Source organism: Procambarus clarkii, chromosome 72, assembly GCF_040958095.1.
Source record: "Procambarus clarkii isolate CNS0578487 chromosome 72, FALCON_Pclarkii_2.0, whole genome shotgun sequence".
Classification (NCBI taxonomy): Eukaryota; Metazoa; Arthropoda; class Malacostraca; order Decapoda; family Cambaridae; genus Procambarus; species Procambarus clarkii.
The window spans coordinates 22,443,979-22,468,350 of record NC_091221.1 but is presented as its reverse complement, the minus strand read 5'-3'; positions in this window follow the sequence as shown (position 1 = coordinate 22,468,350).

Sequence of the window (24,372 nt, the reverse complement as noted above, 5' to 3'; positions counted from 1 at the left end):
TTATAACTACCATACATATGCCCTTATAAGTACCATAAATGCCCATATAAGTACCCATTCATATGCCAATATAGGTGGTATATGTGTGTGTGTGTGTGTGTGTGTTAGAGAGAAATAGATGTAGTAGTAGATATAAAAAAAAAGGAAAAATACATATATTTGATAGGCGGGGTCCAAGAGCTAATAACTCGATTCTGCAGATACATATAGTAAATACAAGGAGAAAATAAATACACACACACACACACACACACACATATTAATTGATAATGGACTGTTTTGTGTGCGTATCCATGTGTACTATTGTCAAGACCGACAGACACGTGAAGCTATGTGTGTGTGTGTGTGTGTGTGTGTGTGTGTATGTGTACCTGTAATTGAACTGACATGTGTACGGTAATTATCTGTATGTGTCCATTTTAAAGGTACACATTAGTGAATGTGTATTTATGTAAATTGATTGACATATGTACGTGTGCGTGCGCGCGATTAGTGTTACTCTAATTTATATGGTTAACATTTATACGTTTGAATGACATAGTAGTTTCCCCTCATTGTCACATTTTTTGTTACTATTTCGCTGTTCACTCTCACTCTCTCTGAATCCTGCATGTGGACTAATTGTGCTGCTCACGTGTGTTTGTGTAGGGAAGGGGAACCATAAGCTTTTCAAACAATAATTTGCAACTGTTTGCTAAGAAACGTTTCAAAATATCATTTTAGTTTCTAATAAGTGTTCTTTTTCCTAACATACAAGTCAATCACACAGTACCTAACCTCAGTCAGAAACACTTTTTTTACTATATCTCGCAACGTCTTTTGCATATGTATCCTATCTATCTTAAATAATTAACAATTTTAATTCATAACTGCCAACCCCCCTCCCATCCAAAGCTTTCAAAGCCACCAAACATCATTCCTTTCCCTTAACCTCTCCCAAATTATCTTTTGCACCAATTCACAAACTAGGGGGCTTTATAGCTGAGTGGACGTCGCTCTCGACTCGTAATCGTAGCTCATTCGATCCCCCGGCGATGGAACAAACGTAAATCAGCAGAGTTTCTATCATTCTGATGCCCCTGTTACCTAGCAGTAAATATGTACCTGGGCGTTAGACAGCTGTTACGGGCTGCTTCCTGGGTGTGTGTGTGTGGAATGTTTTTTATTAGTTAGTAATAATTGATTGATTGATTGATTGACAGTTGAGAGGCGGGCCGAAAGAGTAGAGCTCAACCCTCGCAAGCACAACTAGGTGAACACAACTAGATAAATACTAACCAACCACGATCTCGACAATCCATTACACACGCACCCCCCACCCTCCCCCTCCCCCTCCCCCCCCCCAACTCCCCAAATCGTTCTACCTAAGTCAATAAAAAATTAAAACAAGTCAATTAATTCACCAAAAATACTAACTATAAATAAAGGAACCAAATTTGAGACATACAGCGACTCCAGCGTGGTCTAGTCGGAAGAGAACGTGTTCTCATCTGGATAGATTGCGATCGAGTCTGTCGGAACGGGTGTGTAACTGCAGGGCACAAATATTTGTGTGTCCCCTCCTGTAGCTGCCTCTGTTTCGACAGGTTCCCTGGATAGCTGGAATTGGCCTGGCCCTTGTAAAGTGGGGAAGGGTGAAATCCGTTGGGCCCACGGATGGATACCTTGGATCCATGGACCTAGAGCAGGTCTAATCACCTGGGATTCGAACCCACGGTGGGAATAAGGGAGGAGATATGGGAAGGGGGGGGGGGCTGGAGGGATGTTTCCCAGGAACCAAACCTCACATAAACCCGGACACTCACACACACACACACACACACACACACCATCACCCGAACACTCACAGGGGCACTCACACTCACACACACCCATAGACTGTGATAAGGGAGACCATCTGAGGGGACACAGATGGCCTCCTGGACCCACAGGTATAACCGGACACACACTCGCCCGGACACTCACAGAGACACTCACACTCACACACACTCGCCCGGACACTCACAGGGATATACACACTCACACACAGACACATCCATAGACACAAACTGTGATAAGGGAGACCATCTGAGGGGACACAGATGGCCTCCTGGACCCACAGGTATAACCGGACACACACTCGCCGGGACACTCACAGAGACACTCACACTCACACACACTCGCCCGGACACTCACAGGGATATACACACTCACACACATCCATAGACAGAAACTGTGATAAGGGAGACCATCTGAGGGGACACAGATGGCCTCCTGGACCCACAGCTATAACCGGACACACACGCACCCGGACACTCACAGGGACACTCACACTCACACACACTCGCCCGGACACTCACAGGGACACTCACACACACTCGCCCGGACACTCACAGGGATATACACACTCACACACAGACACATCCATAGACACAAACTGTGATAAGGGAGACCATCTGAGGGGACACAGATGGCCTCCTGGACCCACAGGTATAACCGGACACACACGCACCCGGACACTCACAGAGACACTCACACTCACACACACTCGCCCGGACACTCACAGGGATATACACACTCACACACATCCATAGACACAAACTGTGATAAGGGAGACCATCTGAGGGGACACAGATGGCCTCCTGGACCCACAGGTATATATCAATATTTAATTTATTATTTATTATTTAATTTTATTAAATAAGTAATCAAATTAATGTTTTATAATAAATTATTATTTTATTAAATTATTAAATAATTATATTAATAAAACAAATTAAATTAAATTTAATAATTAAATATTTATTATTTAATTTACAAATATGACAGATTTTTTAAATGTATATATATATATATATATATATATATATATATATATATATATATATATATATATATATATATAAAGAGAATGTCTGTCTATGTAATGAGGCCACATGCTGGAGGCTGCAGCCATACACAGATTTATTTTTAAATTTATTTATTAATATATTATTAAGTCTTATTATTACTAAATTAATGTATTTGTAGAGGGAATAGTCTGGGGTAGGGAACGGGCATAGGTTGGTCAGTGTTGACTTTAGCTAAAGGATTTAGGAATAATTATTAATTATTCTTATCACTCCCCCCCCCCCCCCTACCAATTTAATTAAAGTTAATTGTAAAATAATGCTGGAGATGGCTGAAGACTTTTTCGTACTTAGAAAAAACCTAAATTAAACACATAAAGAAGTTTATTGGTCCTGATTTAAGTTAAAGGAAAAGGTGCAAAGGTGGTGGGGGGGGGGGAGGATACGGGATTTAGAGGTGGAATGAAGAGAGGGAACAGGGGGAGTGGTGCAGGTGAAACAGGGAGGAAGAGGGGGGGGGGAACAGGGGGTGCTGTACAGGTGAAACAGGGATGGGGATGGGGGAACAGGGGGGAGTGGTGCAGGTGAAACAGGGAGGAAGAGGGGGGGGGGGGGGGGAACAGGGGGTGCTGTACAGGTGAAACAGGGATGGGGATGGGGGAACAGGGGGGAGTGGTGCAGGTGAAACAGGGAGGAAGAGGGAGAAACAGGGGGGAGTGGTGCAGGTGAAACAGGGATTAAAGGAAAATTTATATAAGTAGATAGATGGATGTTTACATTGATTGCTAAATATATACATTGACGGATAGACGGATGCATAGATGCATGCGTCTATCTGATGGATGGAAAGACATGAGTAGATGGATGGATAGACAGAAGAGTTGATGGACGGATAAATGGAATATAAATGTATATAATGATAAATGGTTGGTTTATGGGAAGATAGATTGATGGATTGACAGATATAAGTAGATAGATAGATAGATAGATGGATCCATTTGTGCTTATCTCTTGAGGTTCTTCTTGAGATGATTTCGGGGCTTTAGTGTCCCCGCGGTCCGGTCCTCGACCAGGCCTCCACCCCCAGGAAGCAGCCCGTCACAGCTGACTAACACCCAGGTACCTGTTTTACTGCAAGGTAACAGGGGCACAGGGTGAAAGAAACTCTGCCCATTGTTTCTCGGCGGCGCCCGGAATCGAACTCGGGACCACAGGATCACAATTCCAGTGTCCAGTGTGCTGTCCGCTCGGCCGACTGGCTCCCCGATCGGAGGGGAGCCGGTGAACAGGCGAATCAGGTTAAAGAATATCTGTCGATTTGCTATTGCATCAACTGAGATTCGATATGAGACCATTAGGATTATAACCAACGAACTCTCTCCGTTTACACGGTAGGCCTCCAGTTTGTGTGTGTGTGTGTGTGTGTGTGTGTGTGTGTGTGTGTGTGTGTGTGTGTGTGTGTGTGTGTGTGTGTGTGTGTGTGTGTGTGTGTGTGTACTCACCTAGTTGTGGCTGGCTGGCTGGCTGGCTACCTCGACCCTCCCTCCCTCCCTCCCTCCCTCCCTCCGCCGCCTCGAGTTAAACACCTTCACACCTACCTCTCTCACCACCATTCTCGCTCTTATTACGCTCCCCACGCCTGCTCAAGGTAAGGTGCACGTGTGTAGGTAGGTGTGTGTCACACGTGGAGAAGGTAAAGAGCCTCGGTTGAGGTAGCAGCAACGAGATAAGGAGTCAGGAAGAGAGCGAGGCGGCGGGCAGCGATCAGCTGTTGATGTTGTTGCCACGTTGCTGGCCAGTGGGAGGTGTTGCGGGTGTTGGCAGGTGTTTTATGGCCACAGTGTGTCGGGGAAAAGTGTCGCTAGTGGCACAGTGTTGTTGCATCTAGTGTCACTGAGGGTTAATAAAGGGTTGGCAGTGGACATGGACGACGATGAGCCGTCCACTGTGGCACCACCGCACACACACACGAGGGCCGCCTCCCTCCACAAACCTTCTTACACCTCTACCGTCCATTCACGCTCTTATTACGCTCCCCACACCTACTAATCGTAAGGTGCAGGTGTGTAGGTAGGTGTGTGTCACACTTGGAGAAGGCAAAGAGGCTCTGTCGAGGTAGCAGTAACGAGATAAGAAGTCATGAGAGCCAAGAGATTGAGGGTCCATCTAGCCAGCCAGCCAGCCACAATGTGGGAAGACTCACCAACAACAGAAAACGAGAATATTCAACCCCCCCCCCCACAACCACCCAGACACCACTCCACCACCAGACATTTTTCGCCACCTTTACCCACACATTTCTCCCACACCCGCCCACCTTCCCCACAACAACGCCTACCATCAAATGCACAATCAAAAACCCCACCCACTCCCACCCACCAACCGCCGCCCACTCCCTACACACTGCCCCACCACCACATAACAACCCACACATTGTGCATAAACCCCTCCCTCCCCTCTACTATAAAACAAAAATAACCCGCCTTATATACTCTATCTCCAAATATTCAACACTAATTCTTCCAGCCAGCGACACCCGACAACCCCCCCCCCCCCCACCACGCCATGCCGCCTCCATCCCACAACAGTTACCTCACCGCATACATATGCCCATATAACTATCATACATATACCCTTAATTATAACTACCATACATATGCCCTTATAAGTACCATAAATGCCCATATAAGTACCCATTCATATGCCAATATAGGTGGTATATGTGTGTGTGTGTGTGTGTGTGTTAGAGAGAAATAGATGTAGTAGTAGATATAAAAAAAAAGGAAAAATACATATATTTGATAGGCGGGGTCCAAGAGCTAATAACTCGATTCTGCAGATACATATAGTAAATACAAGGAGAAAATAAATACACACACACACACACACACACACATATTAATTGATAATGGACTGTTTTGTGTGCGTATCCATGTGTACTATTGTCAAGACCGACAGACACGTGAAGCTATGTGTGTGTGTGTGTGTGTGTGTGTGTGTGTGTATGTGTACCTGTAATTGAACTGACATGTGTACGGTAATTATCTGTATGTGTCCATTTTAAAGGTACACATTAGTGAATGTGTATTTATGTAAATTGATTGACATATGTACGTGTGCGTGCGCGCGATTAGTGTTACTCTAATTTATATGGTTAACATTTATACGTTTGAATGACATAGTAGTTTCCCCTCATTGTCACATTTTTTGTTACTATTTCGCTGTTCACTCTCACTCTCTCTGAATCCTGCATGTGGACTAATTGTGCTGCTCACGTGTGTTTGTGTAGGGAAGGGGAACCATAAGCTTTTCAAACAATAATTTGCAACTGTTTGCTAAGAAACGTTTCAAAATATCATTTTAGTTTCTAATAAGTGTTCTTTTTCCTAACATACAAGTCAATCACACAGTACCTAACCTCAGTCAGAAACACTTTTTTTACTATATCTCGCAACGTCTTTTGCATATGTATCCTATCTATCTTAAATAATTAACAATTTTAATTCATAACTGCCAACCCCCCTCCCATCCAAAGCTTTCAAAGCCACCAAACATCATTCCTTTCCCTTAACCTCTCCCAAATTATCTTTTGCACCAATTCACAAACTAGGGGGCTTTATAGCTGAGTGGACGTCGCTCTCGACTCGTAATCGTAGCTCATTCGATCCCCCGGCGATGGAACAAACGTAAATCAGCAGAGTTTCTATCATTCTGATGCCCCTGTTACCTAGCAGTAAATATGTACCTGGGCGTTAGACAGCTGTTACGGGCTGCTTCCTGGGTGTGTGTGTGTGGAATGTTTTTTATTAGTTAGTAATAATTGATTGATTGATTGATTGACAGTTGAGAGGCGGGCCGAAAGAGTAGAGCTCAACCCTCGCAAGCACAACTAGGTGAACACAACTAGATAAATACTAACCAACCACGATCTCGACAATCCATTACACACGCACCCCCCACCCTCCCCCTCCCCCTCCCCCCCCCCCAACTCCCCAAATCGTTCTACCTAAGTCAATAAAAAATTAAAACAAGTCAATTAATTCACCAAAAATACTAACTATAAATAAAGGAACCAAATTTGAGACATACAGCGACTCCAGCGTGGTCTAGTCGGAAGAGAACGTGTTCTCATCTGGATAGATTGCGATCGAGTCTGTCGGAACGGGTGTGTAACTGCAGGGCACAAATATTTGTGTGTCCCCTCCTGTAGCTGCCTCTGTTTCGACAGGTTCCCTGGATAGCTGGAATTGGCCTGGCCCTTGTAAAGTGGGGAAGGGTGAAATCCGTTGGGCCCACGGATGGATACCTTGGATCCATGGACCTAGAGCAGGTCTAATCACCTGGGATTCGAACCCACGGTGGGAATAAGGGAGGAGATATGGGAAGGGGGGGGGGGCTGGAGGGATGTTTCCCAGGAACCAAACCTCACATAAACCCGGACACTCACACACACACACACACACACACACACCATCACCCGAACACTCACAGGGGCACTCACACTCACACACACCCATAGACTGTGATAAGGGAGACCATCTGAGGGGACACAGATGGCCTCCTGGACCCACAGGTATAACCGGACACACACTCGCCCGGACACTCACAGAGACACTCACACTCACACACACTCGCCCGGACACTCACAGGGATATACACACTCACACACAGACACATCCATAGACACAAACTGTGATAAGGGAGACCATCTGAGGGGACACAGATGGCCTCCTGGACCCACAGGTATAACCGGACACACACTCGCCGGGACACTCACAGAGACACTCACACTCACACACACTCGCCCGGACACTCACAGGGATATACACACTCACACACATCCATAGACAGAAACTGTGATAAGGGAGACCATCTGAGGGGACACAGATGGCCTCCTGGACCCACAGCTATAACCGGACACACACGCACCCGGACACTCACAGGGACACTCACACTCACACACACTCGCCCGGACACTCACAGGGACACTCACACACACTCGCCCGGACACTCACAGGGATATACACACTCACACACATCCATAGACACAAACTGTGATAAGGGAGACCATCTGAGCGGACACAGATGGCCTCCTGGACCCACAGGTATATATCAATATTTAATTTATTATTTATTATTTAATTTTATTAAATAAGTAATCAAATTAATGTTTTATAATAAATTATTATTTTATTAAATTATTAAATAATTATATTAATAAAACAAATTAAATTAAATTTAATAATTAAATATTTATTATTTAATTTACAAATATGACAGATTTTTTAAATGTATATATATATATATATATATATATATATATATATATATATATATATATATATATATATATATAAAGAGAATGTCTGTCTATGTAATGAGGCCACATGCTGGAGGCTGCAGCCATACACAGATTTATTTTTAAATTTATTTATTAATATATTATTAAGTCTTATTATTACTAAATTAATGTATTTGTAGAGGGAATAGTCTGGGGTAGGGAACGGGCATAGGTTGGTCAGTGTTGACTTTAGCTAAAGGATTTAGGAATAATTATTAATTATTCTTATCACTCCCCCCCCCCCCCCCTACCAATTTAATTAAAGTTAATTGTAAAATAATGCTGGAGATGGCTGAAGACTTTTTCGTACTTAGAAAAAACCTAAATTAAACACATAAAGAAGTTTATTGGTCCTGATTTAAGTTAAAGGAAAAGGTGCAAAGGTGGTGGGGGGGGGGGAGGATACGGGATTTAGAGGTGGAATGAAGAGAGGGAACAGGGGGAGTGGTGCAGGTGAAACAGGGAGGAAGAGGGGGGGGGGAACAGGGGGTGCTGTACAGGTGAAACAGGGATGGGGATGGGGGAACAGGGGGGAGTGGTGCAGGTGAAACAGGGAGGAAGAGTGGGGGGGGGGGGGGGGGGGGGGAACAGGGGGTGCTGTACAGGTGAAACAGGGATGGGGATGGGGAACAGGGGGGAGTGGTGCAGGTGAAACAGGGAGGAAGAGGGAGAAACAGGGGGGAGTGGTGCAGGTGAAACAGGGATTAAAGGAAAATTTATATAAGTAGATAGATGGATGTTTACATTGATTGCTAAATATATACATTGACGGATAGACGGATGCATAGATGCATGCGTCTATCTGATGGATGGAAAGACATATGAGTAGATGGATGGATAGACAGAAGAGTTGATGGACGGATAAATGGAATATAAATGTATATAATGATAAATGGTTGGTTTATGGGAAGATAGATTGATGGATTGACAGATATAAGTAGATAGATAGATAGATAGATGGATCCATTTGTGCTTATCTCTTGAGGTTCTTCTTGAGATGATTTCGGGGCTTTAGTGTCCCCGCGGTCCGGTCCTCGACCAGGCCTCCACCCCCAGGAAGCAGCCCGTCACAGCTGACTAACACCCAGGTACCTGTTTTACTGCAAGGTAACAGGGGCACAGGGTGAAAGAAACTCTGCCCATTGTTTCTCGGCGGCGCCCGGAATCGAACTCGGGACCACAGGATCACAATTCCAGTGTCCAGTGTGCTGTCCGCTCGGCCGACTGGCTCCCCGATCGGAGGGGAGCCGGTGAACAGGCGAATCAGGTTAAAGAATATCTGTCGATTTGCTATTGCATCAACTGAGATTCGATATGAGACCATTAGGATTATAACCAACGAACTCTCTCCGTTTACACGGTAGGCCTCCAGTTTGTGTGTGTGTGTGTGTGTGTGTGTGTGTGTGTGTGTGTGTGTGTGTGTGTGTGTGTGTGTGTGTGTGTGTGTGTGTGTGTGTGTGTGTGTACTCACCTAGTTGTGGCTGGCTGGCTGGCTGGCTACCTCGACCCTCCCTCCCTCCCTCCCTCCCTCCCTCCGCCGCCTCGAGTTAAACACCTTCACACCTACCTCTCTCACCACCATTCTCGCTCTTATTACGCTCCCCACGCCTGCTCAAGGTAAGGTGCACGTGTGTAGGTAGGTGTGTGTCACACGTGGAGAAGGTAAAGAGCCTCGGTTGAGGTAGCAGCAACGAGATAAGGAGTCAGGAAGAGAGCGAGGCGGCGGGCAGCGATCAGCTGTTGATGTTGTTGCCACGTTGCTGGCCAGTGGGAGGTGTTGCGGGTGTTGGCAGGTGTTTTATGGCCACAGTGTGTCGGGGAAAAGTGTCGCTAGTGGCACAGTGTTGTTGCATCTAGTGTCACTGAGGGTTAATAAAGGGTTGGCAGTGGACATGGACGACGATGAGCCGTCCACTGTGGCACCACCGCACACACACACGAGGGCCGCCTCCCTCCACAAACCTTCTTACACCTCTACCGTCCATTCACGCTCTTATTACGCTCCCCACACCTACTAATCGTAAGGTGCAGGTGTGTAGGTAGGTGTGTGTCACACTTGGAGAAGGCAAAGAGGCTCTGTCGAGGTAGCAGTAACGAGATAAGAAGTCATGAGAGCCAAGAGATTGAGGGTCCATCTAGCCAGCCAGCCAGCCACAATGTGGGAAGACTCACCAACAACAGAAAACGAGAATATTCAACCCCCCCCCCACAACCACCCAGACACCACTCCACCACCAGACATTTTTCGCCACCTTTACCCACACATTTCTCCCACACCCGCCCACCTTCCCCACAACAACGCCTACCATCAAATGCACAATCAAAAACCCCACCCACTCCCACCCACCAACCGCCGCCCACTCCCTACACACTGCCCCACCACCACATAACAACCCACACATTGTGCATAAACCCCTCCCTCCCCTCTACTATAAAACAAAAATAACCCACCTTATATACTCTATCTCCAAATATTCAACACCAATTCTTCCAGCCAGCGACACCCGACAACCCCCACCCCCCCACCACGCCACGCCATGCCGCCTCCATCCCACAACAGTTACCTCACCTCACCGCATACATATGCCCATATAACTATCATACATATACCCTTAATTATAACTACCATACATATGCCCTTATAAGTACCATAAATGCCCATATAAGTACCCATTCATATGCCAATATAGGTGGTATATGTGTGTGTGTGTTAGAGAGAAATAGATGTAGTAGTAGATATAAAAAAAGGAAAAATACATATATTTGATAGGCGGGGTCCAAGAGCTAATAACTCGATTCTGCAGATACATATAGTAAATACAAGGAGAAAATAAATACACACACACACACATATTAATTGATAATGGACTGTTTTGTGTGCGTATCCATGTGTACTATTGTCAAGACCGACAGACACGTGAAGCTATGTGTGTGTGTGTGTGTGTGTATGTGTACCTGTAATTGAACTGACATGTGTACGGTAATTATCTGTATGTGTCCATTTTAAAGGTACACATTAGTGAATGTGTATTTATGTAAATTGATTGACATATGTACGTGTGCGTGCGTGCGCGCGATTAGTGTTACTCTAATTTATATGGTTAACATTTATACGTTTGAATGACATAGTAGTTTCCCCTCATTGTCACATTTTTTGTTACTATTTCGCTGTTCACTCTCTCTCACTCTCTCTGAATCCTGCATGTGGACTAATTGTGCTGCTCACGTGTGTTTGTGTAGGGAAGGGGAACCATAAGCTTTTCAAACAATAATTTGCAACTATTTGTTAAGAAACATTTCAAAAGATCATCTAAGTTTCTAATAAGTACTCTTTTTCCTAACATACAAGTCACTCACTCACTCACACAGTACCTAACCTCAGTCAGAAACACTTTTCTTACTATATCTCGCAACGTCTTTTGCATATATATCCTATCTTAAATAATTAACAATTTTAATTCATAACTGCCAACCCCCCCCCCCTCCCATCCAAAGCTTTCAAAGCCACCAAACACCATTCCTTTCCCTTAACCTCTCCCAAATTATCTTTTGCACCAATTCACAAACTAGGGGGCTTTATAGCTGAGTGGACGTCGCTCTCGACTCGTAATCGTAGCTCATTCGATCCCCCGGTGATGGAACAAACGGAAATCAGCAGAGTTTCTATCATTCTGATGCCACTGTTACCTAGCAGTAAATATGTACCTGGGCGTTAGACAGCTGTTACGGGCTGCTTCCTGGGTGTGTGTGTGTGTGTGGAATGTTTTTTATTAGTTAGTAATAATTGATTGATTGACAGTTGAGAGGCGGGCCGAAAGAGTAGAGCTCAACCCTCGCAAGCACAACTAGGTGAACACAACTAGATAAATACTAACCAACCACGATCTCGACAATCCATTACACACGCAACACCCCCCCCCCCCTCCCCCTCCCCCTCCCCCCCTCCCCCCTCCCCCCTCCCCCCTCCCCCCTCCCCCTCCCCCCCTCCCCCTCCCCCCCCCCTTCCCCCTCCCCCCCCCCCTCCCCCTCCCCCCCCCCCCCAACTCCCCAAATCGTTCTAACCTAAGTCAATAAAAAATTAAAACAAGTCAATTAATTCACCAAAAATACTAACTATAAATAAAGGAACCAAATTTGAGACATACAGCGACTCCAGCGTGGTCTAGTCGGAAGAGAACGTGTTCTCATCTGGATAGATTGCGATCGAGTCTGTCGGAACGGGTGTGTAACTGCAGGGCACAAATATTTGTGTGTCCCCTCCTGTAGCTGCCTCTGTTTCGACAGGTTCCCTGGATAGCTGGAATTGACCTGGCCCTTGGAAAGTGGGGAAGGGTGAAATCCGTTGGGCCCACGGATGGATACCTTGGATCCATGGACCTAGAGCAGGTCTAATCACCTGGGATTCGAACCCACGGTGGGAATAAGGGAGGAGATATGGGAAGGAGGGGGGGTTCCCTGGAACCAAACCTCACATAAACCCTGACACTCACACACACACACCCTCACCCGAACACTCACAGGGGCACTCACACTCACACACACCCATAGACTGTGATAAGGGAGACCATCTGAGGGGACACAGATGGCCTCCTGGACCCACAGCTATAACCGGACACACACGCACCCGGACACTCACACACACTCGCCCGGACACTCACAGGGATATACACACTCACACACACATCCATAGACACAAACTGTGATAAGGGAGACCATCTGAGGGGACACAGATGGCCTCCTGGACCCACAGGTATATATCAATATTTAATTTATTATTTATTATTTAATTTTATTAAATAAGTAATCAAATTAATGTTTTTTAATAAATTATTATTTTATTAAATTATTAAATAAATATATTAATAAAACAAATTAAATTAAATTTAATAATTAAATATTTATTATTTAATTTACAAATATGACAGATTTTTTAAATGTATATATATATATATATATATATATATATATATATATATACATGCGAACAAGCCTTAATGGTCCCCAGGACTATGTGCAACTGAAAACTCACATGCCAGAAGTGACTCGAACCCATACTGCCAGGAGCAATGCAACTGGTATGTACAGGACGCCTTAATCCGCTTGTGTCAATTTTAAAGGAATATATTAGTGAATATTTATTTATGTAAATTGATATATATATATATATATATATATATATATATATATATATATATATATATATATATATATATATATAAAGAGAATGTCTGTCTATGTAATGAGGCCACATGCTGGAGGCTGCAGCCATACACAGATTTATTTTAAAATTTATTTAGTTAATATATTATTAAGGCTTATTATTACTAAATTAATGTATTTGTAGAGGGAATGGTCTGGGGAAGGGAACGGGCATAGGTTGGTCAGTGTTGACTTTAGCTAAAGGATTTAGGAATAATTATTAATTATTCTTATCACTCCCCCCCCCCCCCCCCCTACCAATTTAATTAAAGTTAATTGTAAAATAATGCTTGAGATGGCTGAAGACTTTTTCGTACTTAGAAAAAACCTAAATTAAACACATAAAGAAGTTTATTGGTCCTGATTTAAGTTAAAGGAAAAGGTGCAACGGTGGTGGTGGGGGGGGGAGGATACGGGATTTAGAGGTGGAATGAAGAGAGGGAACAGGGGGAGTGGTGCAGGTGAAACAGGGAGGAAGAGGGGGGAACAGGGGGTGCTGTACAGGTGAAACAGGGATGGGGATGGGGGAACAGGGGGAGTGGTGCAGATGAAACAGGGATGAAGAGGGAGAAACAGGGGGGAGTGGTGCAGGTGAAACAGGCTGGCTGGCTGGCTGGCTGGCTGGCTGGCTGGCTGGCTGGCTGGCTACCTCGACCCTCCCTCCCTCCCTCCCTCCCTCCCTCCGCCGCCTCGAGTTAAACACCTTCACACCTACCTCTCTCACCACCATTCTCGCTCTTATTACGCTCCCCACGCCTGCTCAAGGTAAGGTGCACGTGTGTAGGTAGGTGTGTGTCACACGTGGAGAAGGTAAAGAGCCTCGGTTGAGGTAGCAGCAACGAGATAAGGAGTCAGGAAGAGAGCGAGGCGGCGGGCAGCGATCAGCTGTTGATGTTGTTGCCACGTTGCTGGCCAGTGGGAGGTGTTGCGGGTGTTGGCAGGTGTTTTATGGCCACAGTGTGTCGGGGAAAAGTGTCGCTAGTGGCACAGTGTTGTTGCATCTAGTGTCACTGAGGGTTAATAAAGGGTTGGCAGTGGACATGGACGACGATGAGCCGTCCACTGTGGCACCACCGCACACACACACACACGAGGGCCGCCTCCCTCCACAAACCTTCTTACACCTCTACCGTCCATTCACGCTCTTATTACGCTCCCCACACCTGCTAATCGTAAGGTGCAGGTGTGTAGGTAGGTGTGTGTCACACTTGGAGAAGGCAAAGAGGCTCTGTCGAGGTAGCAGTAACGAGATAAGAAGTCATGAGAGCCAAGAGATTGAGGGTCCATCTAGCCAGCCAGCCAGCCACAATGTGGGAAGACTCACCAACAACAGAAAACGAGAATATTCAACCCCCCCCCCCCCACCACCCAGACCCCACTCCACCACCAGACATTTTTCGCCACCTTTACCCACACATTTCTCCCACACCCGCCCACCTTCCCCACAACCACGCCTACCATCAAATGCACAATCAAAAACCCCACCCACTCCCACCCACCAACCGCCGCCCACTCCCTACACACTGCCTCACCACCACATAACAACCCACACATTGTGCATAAACCCCTCCCTCCCCTCTACTATAAAACAAAAATAACCCGCCTTATATACTCTATCTCCAAATATTCAACACTAATTCTTCCAGCCAGCGACACCCGACAACCCCCCCCCCCCCCCCCACCACGCCATGCCGCCTCCATCCCACAACAGTTACCTCACCGCATACATATGCCCATATAACTATCATACATATACCCTTAATTATAACTACCATACATATGCCCTTATAAGTACCATAAATGCCCATATAAGTACCCATTCATATGCCAATATAGGTGGTATATGTGTGTGTGTGTGTGTGTGTGTGTGTGTGTTAGAGAGAAATAGATGTAGTAGTAGATATAAAAAAAGGAAAAATACATATATTTGATAGGCGGGGTCCAAGAGCTAATAACTCGATTCTGCAGATACATATAGTAAATACAAGGAGAAAATAAATACACACACACACACATATTAATTGATAATGGACTGTTTTGTGTGCGTATCCATGTGTACTATTGTCAAGACCGACAGACACGTGAAGCTATGTGTGTGTGTGTGTGTGTGTGTGTGTGTGTGTGTGTGTGTGTGTGTGTGTGTGTGTGTGTGTATGTGTACCTGTAATTGAACTGACATGTGTACGGTAATTATCTGTATGTGTCCATTTTAAAGGTACACATTAGTGAATGTGTATTTATGTAAATTGATTGACATATGTACGTGTGCGTGCGTGCGCGCGATTAGTGTTACTCTAATTTATATGGTTAACATTTATACGTTTGAATGACATAGTAGTTTCCCCTCATTGTCACATTTTTTGTTACTATTTCGCTGTTCACTCTCACTCTCTCTGAATCCTGCATGTGGACTAATTGTGCTGCTCACGTGTGTTTGTGTAGGGAAGGGGAACCATAAGCTTTTCAAACAATAATTTGCAACTGTTTGCTAAGAAACGTTTCAAATTATCATTTTAGTTTCTAATAAGTGTTCTTTTTCCTAACATACAAGTCAATCACACAGTACCTAACCTCAGTCAGAAACATTTTTTTTACTATATCTCGCAACGTCTTTTGCATATATATCCTATCTTAAATAATTAACAATTTTAATTCATAACTGCCAACCCCCCCCCCCCTCCCATCCAAAGCTTTCAAAGCCACCAAACACCATTCCTTTCCCTTAACCTCTCCCAAATTATCTTTTGCACCAATTCACAAACTAGGGGGCTTTATAGCTGAGTGGACGTCGCTCTCGACTCGTAATCGTAGCTCATTCGATCCCCCGGTGATGGAACAAACGGAAATCAGCAGAGTTTCTATCATTCTGATGCCCCTGTTACCTAGCAGTAAATATGTACCTGGACGTTAGACAGCTGTTACGGGCTGCTTCCTGGGTGTGTGTGTGTGTGTGTGTGTGGAATGTTTTTTATTAGTTAGTAATAATTGATTGATTGATTGACAGTTGAGAGGCGGGCCGAAAGAGTAGAGCTCAACCCTCGCAAGCACAACTAGGTGAACACAACTAGATAAATACTAGCCAACCACGATCTCGACAATCCATTACACACGCAACCCCCCCCCCCCTCCCCCTCCCCCCCCCCCCCCCAACTCCCCAAATCGTTCTACCTAAGTCAATAAAAAATTAAAACAAGTCAATTAATTCACCAAAAATACTAACTATAAATAAAGGAACCAAATTTGAGACATACAGCGACTCCAGCGTGGTCTAGTCGGAAGAGAACGTGTTCTCATCTGGATAGATTGCGATCGAGTCTGTCGGAACGGGTGTGTAACTGCAGGGCACAAATATTTGTGTGTCCCCTCCTGTAGCTGCCTCTGTTTCGACAGGTTCCCTGGATAGCTGGAATTGACCTGGCCCTTGGAAAGTGGGGAAGGGTGAAATCCGTTGGGCCCACGGATGGATACCTTGGATCCATGGACCTAGAGCAGGTCTAATCACCTGGGATTCGAACCCACGGTGGGAATAAGGGAGGAGATATGGGAAGGGGGGGGGGTAATTTAATTTAATTTAATTTTATTAAATAAGTAATCAAATTAATGTTTTATAATAAATTATTATTTTATTAAATTATTAAATAATTATATTAATAAAACAAATTAAATTAAATTTAATAATTAAATATTTATTATTTAATTTACAAATATGACAGATTTTTTAAATGTATATATATATATATATATATATATATATATATATATATATATATATATATATGTATGTATGTATGTATGTATGTATATATATATATATATATATATATATATATATATATATATATATATATATATATGTATGTATGTATGTATGTATATATATATATATATATATATATATATATATATATATATATATATATATATATACATGAGAACAAGCCTTAATGGTCCCCAGGACTATGTGCAACTGAAAACTCACATGCCAGAAGTGACTCGAATCCATACTGCCAGGAGCAATGCAACTGGTATGTACAGGACGCCTTAATCCGCTTGTGTCAATTTTAAAGGAATATATTAGTGAATATTTATTTATGTAAATTGATATATATATATATATATATATATATATATATATATATATATATATATATATATATATATAAAGAGAATGTCTGTCTATGTAATGAGGCCACATGCTGGAGGCTGCAGCCATACACAGATTTATTTTTAAATTTATTTATTAATATATTATTAAGTCTTATTATTACTAAATTAATGTATTTGTAGAGGGAATAGTCTGGGGTAGGGAACGGGCATAGGTTGGTCAGTGTTGACTTTAGCTAAAGGATTTAGGAATAATTATTAATTATTCTTATCACTCCCCCCCCCCCCCTACCAATTTAATTAAAGTTAATTGTAAAATAATGCTGGAGATGGCTGAAGACTTTTTCGTACTTAGAAAAAACCTAAATTAAACACATAAAGAAGTTTATTGGTCCTGATTTAAGTTAAAGGAAGAGGTGCAAAGGTGGTGGTGGGGGGGGGGGGGGGAGGATACGGGATTTAGAGGTGGAATGAAGAGAGGGAACAGGGAGAGTGGTGCAGGTGAAACGTGGAGGAAGAGGGGGGAACAGGGGGTGCTGTACAGGTGAAACAGGGATGGGGATGGGGGAACAGGGGGAGTGGTGCAGGTGAAACAGGGATGGGGATGGGGGAACAGGGGGGAGTGGTGCAGGTGAAACAGGGATGGGGATGGGGGAACAGGGGGAGTGGTGCAGGTGAAACAGGGATTAAAGGAAAATTTATATAAGTAGATAGATGGATGTTTACATTGATTGCTAAATATATACATTGACGGATAGACGGATGCATAGATGCATGCGTCTATCTGATGGATGGAAAGACATATGAGTAGATGGATGGATAGACAGAAGAGTTGATGGACGGATAAATGGAATATAAATGTATATAATGATAAATGGTTGGTTTATGGGAAGATAGATTGATGGATTGACAGATATAAGTAGATAGATAGATAGATAGATGGATCCATTTGTGCTTATCTCTTGAGGTTCTTCTTGAGATGATTTCGGGGCTTTAGTGTCCCCGCGGTCCGGTCCTCGACCAGGCCTCCACCCCCAGGAAGCAGCCCGTGACAGCTGACTAACACCCAGGTACCTGTTTTACTGCAAGGTAACAGGGGCACAGGGTGAAAGAAACTCTGCCCATTGTTTCTCGGCGGCGCCCGGAATCGAACTCGGGACCACAGGATCACAATTCCAGTGTCCAGTGTGCTGTCCGCTCGGCCGACTGGCTCCCCGATCGGAGGGGAGCCGGTGAACAGGTGAATCAGGTTAAAGAATATCTGTCGATTTGCTATTGCATCAACTGAGATTCGATATGAGACCATTAGGATTATAACCAACGAACTCTCTCCGTTTAGACGGTAGGCCTCCAGTTTGTGTGTGTGTGTGTGTGTGTGTGTGTGTGTGTGTGTGTGTGTGTGTGTGTGTGTGTGTGTGTGTGTGTGTGTGTGTGTGTGTGTGTGTGTACTCACCTAGTTGTGGCTGGCTGGCTGGCTGGCTGGCTGGCTACCTCGACCCTCCCTCCCTCCGCCGCCTCGAGTTAAACACCTTCACACCTACCTCTCTCACCACCATTCTCGCTCTTATTACGCTCCCCACGCCTGCTCAAGGTAAGGTGCACGTGTGTAGGTAGGTGTGTGTCACACGTGGAGAAGGTAAAGAGCCTCGGTTGAGGTAGCAGCAACGAGATAAGGAGTCAGGAAGAGAGCGAGGCGGCGGGCAGCGATCAGCTGTTGATGTTGTTGCCACGTTGCTGGCCAGTGGGAGGTGTTGCGGGTGTTGGCAGGTGTTTTATGGCCACAGTGTGTCGGGGAAAAGTGTCGCTAGTGGCACAGTGTTGTTGCATCTAGTGTCACTGAGGGTTAATAAAGGGTTGGCAGTGGACATGGACGACGATGAGCCGTCCACTGTGGCACCACCGCACACACACACACACGAGGGCCGCCTCCCTCCACAAACCTTCTTACACCTCTACCGTCCATTCACGCTCTTATTACGCTCCCCACACCTGCTAATCGTAAGGTGCAGGTGTGTAGGTAGGTGTGTGTCACACTTGGAGAAGGCAAAGAGGCTCTGTCGAGGTAGCAGTAACGAGATAAGAAGTCATGAGAGCCAAGAGATTGAGGGTCCATCTAGCCAGCCAGCCAGCCACAATGTGGGAAGACTCACCAACAACAGAAAACGAGAATATTCAACCCCCCCCCCCCCACCACCCAGACCCCACTCCACCACCAGACATTTTTCGCCACCTTTACCCACACATTTCTCCCACACCCGCCCACCTTCCCCACAACCACGCCTACCATCAAATGCACAATCAAAAACCCCACCCACTCCCACCCACCAACCGCCGCCCACTCCCTACACACTGCCCCACCACCACATAACAACCCACACATTGTGCATAAACCCCTCCCTCCCCTCTACTATAAAACAAAAATAACCCGCCTTATATACTCTATCTCCAAATATTCAACACTAATTCTTCCAGCCAGCGACACCCGACAACCCCCCCCCCCCCCCCCACCACGCCATGCCGCCTCCATCCCACAACAGTTACCTCACCGCATACATATGCCCATATAACTATCATACATATACCCTTAATTATAACTACCATACATATGCCCTTATAAGTACCATAAATGCCCATATAAGTACCCATTCATATGCCAATATAGGTGGTATATGTGTGTGTGTGTGTGTGTGTGTGTGTGTGTTAGAGAGAAATAGATGTAGTAGTAGATATAAAAAAAGGAAAAATACATATATTTGATAGGCGGGGTCCAAGAGCTAATAACTCGATTCTGCAGATACATATAGTAAATACAAGGAGAAAATAAATACACACACACACACATATTAATTGATAATGGACTGTTTTGTGTGCGTATCCATGTGTACTATTGTCAAGACCGACAGACACGTGAAGCTATGTGTGTGTGTGTGTGTGTGTGTGTGTGTGTGTGTGTGTGTGTGTGTGTGTATGTGTACCTGTAATTGAACTGACATGTGTACGGTAATTATCTGTATGTGTCCATTTTAAAGGTACACATTAGTGAATGTGTATTTATGTAAATTGATTGACATATGTACGTGTGCGTGCGTGCGCGCGATTAGTGTTACTCTAATTTATATGGTTAACATTTATACGTTTGAATGACATAGTAGTTTCCCCTCATTGTCACATTTTTTGTTACTATTTCGCTGTTCACTCTCACTCTCTCTGAATCCTGCATGTGGACTAATTGTGCTGCTCACGTGTGTTTGTGTAGGGAAGGGGAACCATAAGCTTTTCAAACAATAATTTGCAACTGTTTGCTAAGAAACGTTTCAAATTATCATTTTAGTTTCTAATAAGTGTTCTTTTTCCTAACATACAAGTCAATCACACAGTACCTAACCTCAGTCAGAAACATTTTTTTTACTATATCTCGCAACGTCTTTTGCATATATATCCTATCTTAAATAATTAACAATTTTAATTCATAACTGCCAACCCCCCTCCCATCCAAAGCTTTCAAAGCCACCAAACACCATTCCTTTCCCTTAACCTCTCCCAAATTATCTTTTGCACCAATTCACAAACTAGGGGGCTTTATAGCTGAGTGGACGTCGCTCTCGACTCGTAATCGTAGCTCATTCGATCCCCCGGTGATGGAACAAACGGAAATCAGCAGAGTTTCTATCATTCTGATGCCCCTGTTACCTAGCAGTAAATATGTACCTGGGCGTTAGACAGCTGTTACGGGCTGCTTCCTGGGTGTGTGTGTGTGTGTGTGTGGAATGTTTTTTATTAGTTAGTAATAATTGATTGATTGATTGACAGTTGAGAGGCGGGCCGAAAGAGTAGAGCTCAACCCTCGCAAGCACAACTAGGTGAACACAACTAGATAAATACTAGCCAACCACGATCTCGACAATCCATTACACACGCAACCCCCCCCCCCCTCCCCCTCCCCCCCCCCCCCCAACTCCCCAAATCGTTCTACCTAAGTCAATAAAAAATTAAAACAAGTCAATTAATTCACCAAAAATACTAACTATAAATAAAGGAACCAAATTTGAGACATACAGCGACTCCAGCGTGGTCTAGTCGGAAGAGAACGTGTTCTCATCTGGATAGATTGCGATCGAGTCTGTCGGAACGGGTGTGTAACTGCAGGGCACAAATATTTGTGTGTCCCCTCCTGTAGCTGCCTCTGTTTCGACAGGTTCCCTGGATAGCTGGAATTGACCTGGCCCTTGGAAAGTGGGGAAGGGTGAAATCCGTTGGGCCCACGGATGGATACCTTGGATCCCATGGACCTAGAGCAGGTCTAATCACCTGGGATTCGAACCCACGGTGGGAATAAGGGAGGAGATATGGGAAGGGGGGGGGGTAATTTAATTTAATTTAATTTTATTAAATAAGTAATCAAATTAATGTTTTATAATAAATTATTATTTTATTAAATTATTAAATAATTATATTAATAAAACAAATTAAATTAAATTTAATAATTAAATATTTATTATTTAATTTACAAATATGACAGATTTTTTAAATGTATATATATATATATATATATATATATATATATATATATATATATATATATATGTATGTATGTATGTATGTATGTATATATATATATATATATATATATATATATATATATATATATATATATATATATGTATGTATGTATGTATGTATATATATATATATATATATATATATATATATATATATATATATATATATATATATACATGAGAACAAGCCTTAATGGTCCCCAGGACTATGTGCAACTGAAAACTCACATGCCAGAAGTGACTCGAATCCATACTGCCAGGAGCAATGCAACTGGTATGTACAGGACGCCTTAATCCGCTTGTGTCAATTTTAAAGGAATATATTAGTGAATATTTATTTATGTAAATTGATATATATATATATATATATATATATATATATATATATATATATATATATATATATATATATATATATATAAAGAGAATGTCTGTCTATGTAATGAGGCCACATGCTGGAGGCTGCAGCCATACACAGATTTATTTTTAAATTTATTTATTAATATATTATTAAGTCTTATTATTACTAAATTAATGTATTTGTAGAGGGAATAGTCTGGGGTAGGGAACGGGCATAGGTTGGTCAGTGTTGACTTTAGCTAAAGGATTTAGGAATAATTATTAATTATTCTTATCACTCCCCCCCCCCCCCCCCTACCAATTTAATTAAAGTTAATTGTAAAATAATGCTGGAGATGGCTGAAGACTTTTTCGTATTTAGAAAAAACCTAAATTAAACACATAAAGAAGTTTATTGGTCCTGATTTAAGTTAAAGGAAGAGGTGCAAAGGTGGTGGTGGGGGGGGGGGGGGAGGATACGGGATTTAGAGGTGGAATGAAGAGAGGGAACAGGGAGAGTGGTGCAGGTGAAACGTGGAGGAAGAGGGGGGAACAGGGGGTGCTGTACAGGTGAAACAGGGATGGGGATGGGGGAACAGGGGGAGTGGTGCAGGTGAAACAGGGATGGGGATGGGGGAACAGGGGGGAGTGGTGCAGGTGAAACAGGGATGGGGATGGGGGAACAGGGGGAGTGGTGCAGGTGAAACAGGGATTAAAGGAAAATTTATATAAGTAGATAGATGGATGTTTACATTGATTGCTAAATATATACATTGACGGATAGACGGATGCATAGATGCATGCGTCTATCTGATGGATGGAAAGACATATGAGTAGATGGATGGATAGACAGAAGAGTTGATGGACGGATAAATGGAATATAAATGTATATAATGATAAATGGTTGGTTTATGGGAAGATAGATTGATGGATTGACAGATATAAGTAGATAGATAGATAGATAGATGGATCCATTTGTGCTTATCTCTTGAGGTTCTTCTTGAGATGATTTCGGGGCTTTAGTGTCCCCGCGGTCCGGTCCTCGACCAGGCCTCCACCCCCAGGAAGCAGCCCGTGACAGCTGACTAACACCCAGGTACCTGTTTTACTGCAAGGTAACAGGGGCACAGGGTGAAAGAAACTCTGCCCATTGTTTCTCGGCGGCGCCCGGAATCGAACTCGGGACCACAGGATCACAATTCCAGTGTCCAGTGTGCTGTCCGCTCGGCCGACTGGCTCCCCGATCGGAGGGGAGCCGGTGAACAGGTGAATCAGGTTAAAGAATATCTGTCGATTTGCTATTGCATCAACTGAGATTCGATATGAGACCATTAGGATTATAACCAACGAACTCTCTCCGTTTAGACGGTAGGCCTCCAGTTTGTGTGTGTGTGTGTGTGTGTGTGTGTGTGTGTGTGTGTGTGTGTGTGTGTGTGTGTGTGTGTGTGTGTGTGTGTGTGTGTGTGTGTGTGTACTCACCTAGTTGTGGCTGGCTGGCTGGCTGGCTGGCTGGCTGGCTACCTCGACCCTCCCTCCCTCCGCCGCCTCGAGTTAAACACCTTCACACCTACCTCTCTCACCACCATTCTCGCTCTTATTACGCTCCCCACGCCTGCTCAAGGTAAGGTGCACGTGTGTAGGTAGGTGTGTGTCACACGTGGAGAAGGTAAAGAGCCTCGGTTGAGGTAGCAGCAACGAGATAAGGAGTCAGGAAGAGAGCGAGGCGGCGGGCAGCGATCAGCTGTTGATGTTGTTGCCACGTTGCTGGCCAGTGGGAGGTGTTGCGGGTGTTGGCAGGTGTTTTATGGCCACAGTGTGTCGGGGAAAAGTGTCGCTAGTGGCACAGTGTTGTTGCATCTAGTGTCACTGAGGGTTAATAAAGGGTTGGCAGTGGACATGGACGACGATGAGCCGTCCACTGTGGCACCACCGCACACACACACACACGAGGGCCGCCTCCCTCCACAAACCTTCTTACACCTCTACCGTCCATTCACGCTCT